The sequence below is a fragment of the Filicampus tigris genome, chromosome 18, assembly GCF_054856515.1.
Source record: "Filicampus tigris isolate MCC_2025a chromosome 18, RoL_Ftig_1.0, whole genome shotgun sequence".
Taxonomy (NCBI): domain Eukaryota; kingdom Metazoa; phylum Chordata; class Actinopteri; order Syngnathiformes; family Syngnathidae; genus Filicampus; species Filicampus tigris.
This window is the reverse complement of record NC_141234.1, coordinates 14,728,765-14,736,747: the sequence shown is the minus strand read 5'-3', so window position 1 is coordinate 14,736,747 and position 7,983 is coordinate 14,728,765. Positions and strand designations below refer to the sequence as shown.

The window sequence follows — 7,983 nt, the reverse complement described above, 5'->3', positions numbered from 1 at the left end:
GCCTATCCCAGCTGTCTTCGGGCAATAGGCAGGGGACACCCTGAATTGGTTGCCAGCCAATCGCAGGGCACACAGAGACAAACATCCGCACTCACAATCACACCTAGGGGCAATTTAGAGAGTCCAATCAACTTACCATGCATGTTTTTGGAATGTGGGAGGAAACCGGAGTACCTGGAGAAAACCCACGCAGGCACGGGGAGAACATGCAAACTCCACACAGGGAGGCCAGGGCCGGGATCGAACCCAGGGCCTCTGAACTGTGAGGCGGACGTGCTACAGAAATATCCATGGAAAAAATAAATTTGGTGAGTCACACTCCTCTTTTACATTTCAGATTTCTTACACCCGTTTTTTGATGAAAAGAGCCAAATTGTGGTTTCATATGAGGTGACATATCTTCACTGTCCTGTGAAAAACACTGTCCATGTAGCATCCCAACCGATAGATGGTCAAGTCTTCAACTGATGGTTTTCTGCTTTTATTTAAAAAAACTTTTCATTTACAATAGCTTCCAACCATCGTAAGAGATTGTGCCGCTTCGGCGGGTGCTAAAACAAAACTAAACAGACAAACGGCGGTTTTCACTTGGTTCGTGCGTCTTCTTCCGATTACCATTGCGAACTTTCACAATAAAAGTCACGTAATGAATATGAACATGTAATTATACAGAATAAAGAAAATAATGCAGTAATTTAGCTTAGAACATTACTACTAATAATAATATATGCAAAATGCCAATAGCAAAAATAATTTTGAAATTAGGTCATTTACACTCCACCAAATTAAGAGTCTTCTGTAAATTACGAATAATTTTTATAACAAAAATGACCTTGAACTCGAAATAACATGTTTTAGACTCAAGAAGCCTCCAACAAGAGAACTAACTTCTGTACCGGTCGCTCTAACACAGAAAGTTTACTCAAACGTTCTCCCTTCTTATTCAGTCTCTTGTCTCCTACCGAGAGCTTCACTTTTCTCTCAAGTCCATCTTTTCCTTCAACAGTCTCTATCACCCTCGCCAGTTTCCACTCACCTCTGGGTGACAGATCATCAATGTCCATCACAATATCACCTATTTGCCGGTTTCTCTTCAATTCATGCCACTTCTGTCTCGTGGTGATGCTGCGCAGGTATTCCAGCTTCCAGCGGCTCCAGAACTGCTCCGGTTGATGTTGAACCCGCCGCCATCTCTTGGCTCCATACAGATCTTCTCTTGGGAAGCTGCCAGGCGGAGGCAGTGCTGGGTTAGTCTTCATTTGTATGAGGTGGTTCGGTGTCAACGGTTCTAGGCTTTCAGGACTGTGAAGGGTATCCACAGTGAGGGGTCTGCTATTGACTATGGCCATAACTTCATACAGCAGGGTTCATAGTGCAGAATCATTGAGTCTACTGTGGGCCAGTGACAGTGTGGAGCTGAGGACAGTTCTGACGGTTTTAATCTGACGCTACCACACACCACCTGCATGAGATGAGTGGAGCGCATTCATTACAAAGTCACACTGCCTTTGAGACATAAATGTGCTCAGTCTGTCAACATTGAGCTCTTGCAGAGCAGCCTTGAATTCATTTTTGGCACCAACAAAATTGGTGCCTTGGTCGCACTGGATTTGCCAGACAGCCCCTCTGATGGAGATGAAGCATCTGAAGCTGTTTATGAAAGAGTCAGTGGACATGTCCTCGAGCATCTCCAGATGAATAGCCTGTGAGCAAAAACAGGTGAGTATCAGGCCGTAGTGTTTGTGCTGTTTTCTTCCTTCTGTCGTGACAAAAGGGCCAAAGCAGTCCATCCCACAATATGTAAAGGGAGGAGAGGCTTCGGTCCGTTCTTTTGGTAAGTCACTCATTCGCTGTCCTTCTGGTTGTCCCCTAAGTCTGTGACAGGTGATGCACTGGCGAATGAATGAGGATACGGCTCTACTTATACTTGGTATCCAGTAACCACTGGATCTTATTTCGTTGGCTGCAAAACCTTTGCCTTTGGTGTTTGATCTTTTTATGACTGTGCGCTATTATCAGCTGAGTGACGTGATGTTCTTTAGGAATGACCATGGGATGTTTCAGGGAGTCGCAGAGAGACGAGTGTTGGAGTCTCCCTCCCACCTTCACAATATCCTCCGTGTCGATGTAAACATCCAGCTGGTAGAGTTTGTTGCCTTTTGTTAGTTGATTTCCTTTCTTTAACTGTTTGATTTCCTTTCCATATGCTTGCTTCTGTAGGTCTCTGATTATGACACGCTCTGCATGTTTCTGTTCTTTTACTGTAGCGGGCGCATTTGACTTGATTTGCTTGCTTTGGTTTTATTACTTTAGAAAAAGCACAGTTAGTTTGCTCTTAACTTTGTCTCAGAACATCATTACAAGGATGGATTTCATTTAGCATGTTAAAATGTTTTTCCCTACCTTTCTCGGGTTGGTATTTTGGTCTAATTCCAACCATAATTTCTTTCGTGTACTCTTTTAATAGAACTTAGTTTTTAAGCATAATGAAAATATATTAGACGTAAGGGTACATTGTAGATTGTATGTGTGTTTCTTTTATAATTACTCTTTTTACAAATGTGCCCCGCAGATTGTGTTGGCGTTCCGTATTTATTTTGACATAGTGTCGTTGCTGCAGTTGGCCGACCTTGCGTGTGCGTGACTCACATTGTGCAGGGGTCACCGATCGTGTATTGACAAGCACTTTTACAACATTCCCGTGTTTACTTTTAATGGTGAGACTTTTATCTGAGCAGTGTATGCATATTACATTATTAACATCGAAATCATGTGTGACTTGATCCCATTTCTGTACATATTTCGCACCACAAGCAGAAATAAATCATTTTTTTAATAGTCAAAGTGATCGGAGGGCCTTCAATTCCACATTGTTCTGCTGTTTGTTCATTTATCAGTCAATCATTGCGGGATCCACAATCAAATCACACACTTGTATGATAGACTGTGACAATTTTCAACCAATTCTGACGCCGAGAAAGTTCCCGTTATAGAACTCCGGACGTCACTTCACTGATTCCCGCGTGTCTTTGTTGACACAGTCATGCTAGCAGGACGGGCGAAGGATTTACAATGGAGAGCAGTGATAAAATGTGCGTTTTTCTGTCAACATTCTGTCCAATTGAATTCACATTCACATTGATGTACATTTATCTACTTTATTTATTACTTTTTAAATACTATTATGCAGAGCTGGGCATATCGCCTATGTGACGGCCCAACCAGTCCGCCTTTCTGGATTTTTAGTAATATGTGGACGTGAGTGTGCAAAAGCAATAAAAGGTATTATACAACTTGAACGAAGCAGTACCTTGGAACTAAAAAAAGGTGGCGTTTTTTGGAGGTTAATGTCAAAAGGTGTTTGCGGCTCCCAGTGCTTTATTTTCCTTGGAAACGGGGTCGAAATGGCTGACCTAGACAAAGCACATTGTTTAAGAAGGACTTTACTTTGTCTTCATATAGACCAGTTTATTTGACTTTTTTCATAGTTCTGGTGACTTCTTGAAGTCTTAATATAAAGTATTAGATGTTAAAATAAAATTACCAATTTTTTTTTTCCCCTGGGTTCAATAGTTAAAAATTAAAGGACAAAAAAGAACCAACAACAATTCAGTAAAAATTAATATCGACCAATATGAAGTACTTATATCGTGATTAGTGTTGCCACGGGATACCAGTACCATACCCCGATTTTTCAGCGTCAAAAACTGCCCGATACCCATCCGTCTATTATCTATACCGCTTGTCCTCACAAGGGTCGCGGGGCGTGCCGGAGCCTATCCCAGCTGTCTTCGGGCAGTAGGCGGGGGACACCCTGAATTGGTTGCCAGCCAATCGCAGGGCACACAGAGACAAACATCCGCACTCATAATCACACCTAGGGGAAATTTAGAGTGTCCGATCAATTTACCAAGCATGTTTTTTGGAATGTGGGAGGAAACCGGAGTACCCGGAGAAAACCCACCCAGACATGGGGAGAACATGCAAACTCCACACAGGGAGGCCGGGGCCGGGATCGAACGCACGACCTCTGAACTGTGAGGTGAACGTGCTAACCAGTCGACCACCGTGCCGCCACTGCCCGATACCATTATTTAAAAAATAGCGGCATTTTAAAAAAAAGAAGAAAAAAAAACCCTTAAAAAGTAGAGAATTTTGTTCACAATTTCTCAAGGCATTCGACTCGCTGGAGTGGATTAGAGAAGAGTAGAATACGCATGCACACACACACACAAGCAACATTATGTTGAGTCATTATCAATTAAATGAACATATTTGCTTAACCGTAACGGTGCAAATGTATTGTCAACATCAACAATGGATGACATGAAATTCAGCCAAATAGGTCAAGAATATGGCATCTAATGTAAAAACATATTGTGAATAATTATGTACATACATTGACACGTATACATGATGCTTATATGAAGATATAAATGCAGCCATTGATCTAGTACACCTCTGTGCACATTTTCTACAAGTGACGTTTAAATAAATAAACAAATATTTGATGGTTAGTAGTTGAGGGCAGCCCTGCCTGCAAGCGCTTCAAAATAAAAGCCTACAAAGGCTCCGATCATGTGTTATTTAGAAGGCATTTGTGCCTTGACGGTTCAGAAAATGGATGATTGGGTGATGTATTCTTTGAAGCTTTCGTATTAACTTTTGCTTTTGCTGTGCTTAAATGTTAGTGAAGTTAGTACACCGTCATAGATGCAGTCGTGCTAATCATTTCTTAAAGGGCTCATGTATATACGAGGCCAGTGCCACTTTTGACGGGGTCACCACTCAAAAAGTTGTACCAGTAGGTGAATTTGCAAATACCGAGAAATCCTTCGTAATCTTAACGTATCTGGCTCTCATAATAATCTTCATTATAAATATGAACTCTAATGTCATGTGCGTTTGTCTTTTTGGGTCTTGCAGACATCCGTGAATATGTTTATCCTCATATTAAAGAGGAAGAGGAGGACGAAGAGTTCCCACACTTTAAGGAGGAACAGGAGCAGCAGTCCCCTTATGTAAAACAGGAGGAGGAGCGAGAGCCTCCCTGCATAAAAGAGGAGGAAGAAGAGACCCCCCACATCAAAGACGAGGAGGACCAGGATATCTGCAAGTTGCCATCGACTCCTGTATCTTTGAAGAGTAAAGATGAAGGTCAAAGTGAGGTGAGCAGAGGGGCGGAGCCTCCAAGCAGCAGCTCATGTCAACACGTGACAACAGAAGGTGTTGAGGACCACTGGGGAGGATCACAAGGAGACGGCCTCCGACCTCCACCATCTGATAGTGATAAGACGTCATTAATGGTGATGGTGATGATGATGAAGAATGTGAAGGTGATACGACGTGTAACAATGACAAAAAATACTGGAAATATTTTAAGTGTGGGAAAACGTATTCTTTCAAGAGACGTTTAGAACACATGAGAATATACTCTGAAGAGAAACCTTTTTCCTGCTCAGTTTGTGGCAAAATATTCTCTCAGAAGGGAAGCTTAATAAGTCACACCAGAACACACACTGGTGAGAAACCTTTTGGCTGTTCAGTTTGTGGACAAAGATTTAATCAGAAGGGACACTTAATAAGTCACACCAGAACACACACTGGTGAGAAACCTTTTGCATGTTCACATTGTGGACAAATGTTCTCTCATAAATTGATCTTAAAAATACACCTAATAACACACACTGGTTAGAAACCCATTGCCTGTTCAGATTGTGGCCAAACATTCTCTCAGAAGGAACACTTAAGACGTCACACAAGAACGCACACTGGTGAGAAACCTTTTGCATGCTCCGTTTGTGGCCAAACATTTTCTCAGTAGGGAAGCTTGATAGGGCACACCAGAACCCACACTGGTGAGAAACCTTTTTCATGCTCAATTTGTGGCCAATGCTTCTCATGGAAGGTTTCTGTCAAGAGACACAAGTGTGCTTGTGACAACTGCAATAATAAAGAAGTCTAAAATGAAAATGTTAATGTTTAACAGTTAAAGTATTTAACGTGATAATTATCTACAAAATCTGCATTGTTTTATTCAATGTAACATCTTTTATTTCATCATTGTCTCTGCATCTACTAAGTAACGAAGTAACTTCTTGATTGATTACGTGGACTGTGAAGAAACTTCGACTTTGGATCGGAAGGTGCGAAAGTGTACATACAATTCTGCATTCAATACAAATAATCAAACTGAATCTTTTTTTGTTAATGAAATAGGCTGTTTATATTGACTTTAGGTTTGTTGAAGCTATTCAGTGTAACCCGAGTTCCTTTTATATTGTTTCTATTTTCATATATTTTTGTTCTTCTAAATTGTTTGCTTGATAAATGTTGTTTTAGGGATGTGTGTGTTCTATATGATCTTTTTTGTTTTGTTTACATGCATTAATTCTTTTTGTTAGTCAAAGGCTTTTTATCTTTTTTTTTACGTGATAATTTCTCACTGGACAGTGATTGTGAAATCAGGATTTGTCCAGTCATCCTGGAAAAGTTAAGGAAATTGAACATATGATTCTAGTTTGCATAATATTAAATGAAATATTCAATGATTAAACCAAACAAGCAAATATCGTCCATTGCTTTATTCCACTTCAAAGGAAATATGAGCATGAACTTTCAAATACACTTTTAACGATGACTCCATCCTACATCACATCATTCACTGATTTTTGACGGCTAACTATTTCAGAGGTCCACTTTTGCGAGACTTCACGTCCACCGCCCCACCCTCATGCTGCTGGGGCAAACCATTACCAGACGGGTAGGCCGGGCAATGGAGTGGTGTGACGTATTTCTGGTAAAATCTCAGAAAGCATCGCCCTTTAAAAGTCATGCGGCATTGTGTTGAAGCCGTTTTTTTTCTTTTCTTTTGAAGCCGAGAATTTCTATCAATAGTCAACGTTTTGAGGTAGGATGGGGGATTATTTTTATGTGTATGGTTGCGTGTATTGGTGAAGAAGAGATGAGACGACAGCACATCGAGCTCTCACTGCTGTGTGCCTACCCAGATAATAGATTGTAATGTACACGGTGTTACTGCGCTTTGATGAGCAGCGCCTGCTGATGTAATGCAGCGGTCAACCACACGAGAATGCTGTTTAACTACAGTAGAACTCCCACAGCCTACGCGTTAAAAAAAAAAAAAACTTTATTAACATTAACAAACCAAACACAGTTATTAATACAGACATAACACGCAGATAAAAGAAAAAAGAGGAGCCAGGCGGATTTTAAACAAAAATTCTAAATGAATAACATAAAGCAACAGTCTTAATGGCTTTCATATTTTTATAATCAAGAATATAATTTATATACTGTATGGTTGCTGCCTCGAAAATTATGAATACAGGTTTTGAGTGACTAAATTTTGATTTGTGGGTATGGAATTTTGCTAGAATAATTATCAAATTTATAATGAATAATACATATTTGTTTATCTGTTTTACCATCATTATTGAAGAAACCAAACAGTACATTTTTCCAACAAAGAACAAAATCAGAGTCAATATTATCAATGGTGAATCTAGATATATCTTTCCAAAACTTGATGGTATATGGACATTGCCAGAAAAGGTGAATTAAGGTTTCAGGAGACATTTTACAAAATAAACAATCAACACAAATGTCTTTCTTGAACTTAAGAAGATAATGCTTGGTGGGATAGTACCTGTGTATAATTTTAAAAGAGATTTCCCTTACTTTATTTGTCAGTAGAAATGTATATGGAAGAGACCAGATTTTAAGTAAATTATTACCAAAACCAGACCAGTAAGAAATAACATTATGTGTTGTAGCTATATCTTTTTGAAATAATGAAAGTATATTACAATTGTTACCTCTAACTGATATCGTTAGACAGATCTTGTCTATAGAAGTCTTCTTAGGGTCCAGACTTGGCAAACATGCTGTACTTTGTTCCCCTTTCCAGAGAACCAAAATTCCGGAAGGAATAGCGCCCATGACCGTAGCAAATTCCTTTGG

At 40.0% G+C, this 7,983-nt stretch overlaps 1 pseudogene across 1 annotated transcript; it reads left to right on the top strand.

Moving 5' to 3' along the window:
• The first annotated feature begins 2,776 nt into the window (after positions 1-2,776).
• Positions 2,777-6,438, top strand: LOC147132682 (uncharacterized; annotated as a pseudogene). Its single transcript, XR_015082003.1, has 2 exons — positions 2,777-3,092; positions 4,927-6,438. The product of XR_015082003.1 is annotated as an uncharacterized LOC147132682 (transcript).
• Positions 6,439-7,983: the final 1,545 nt, after the last annotated feature.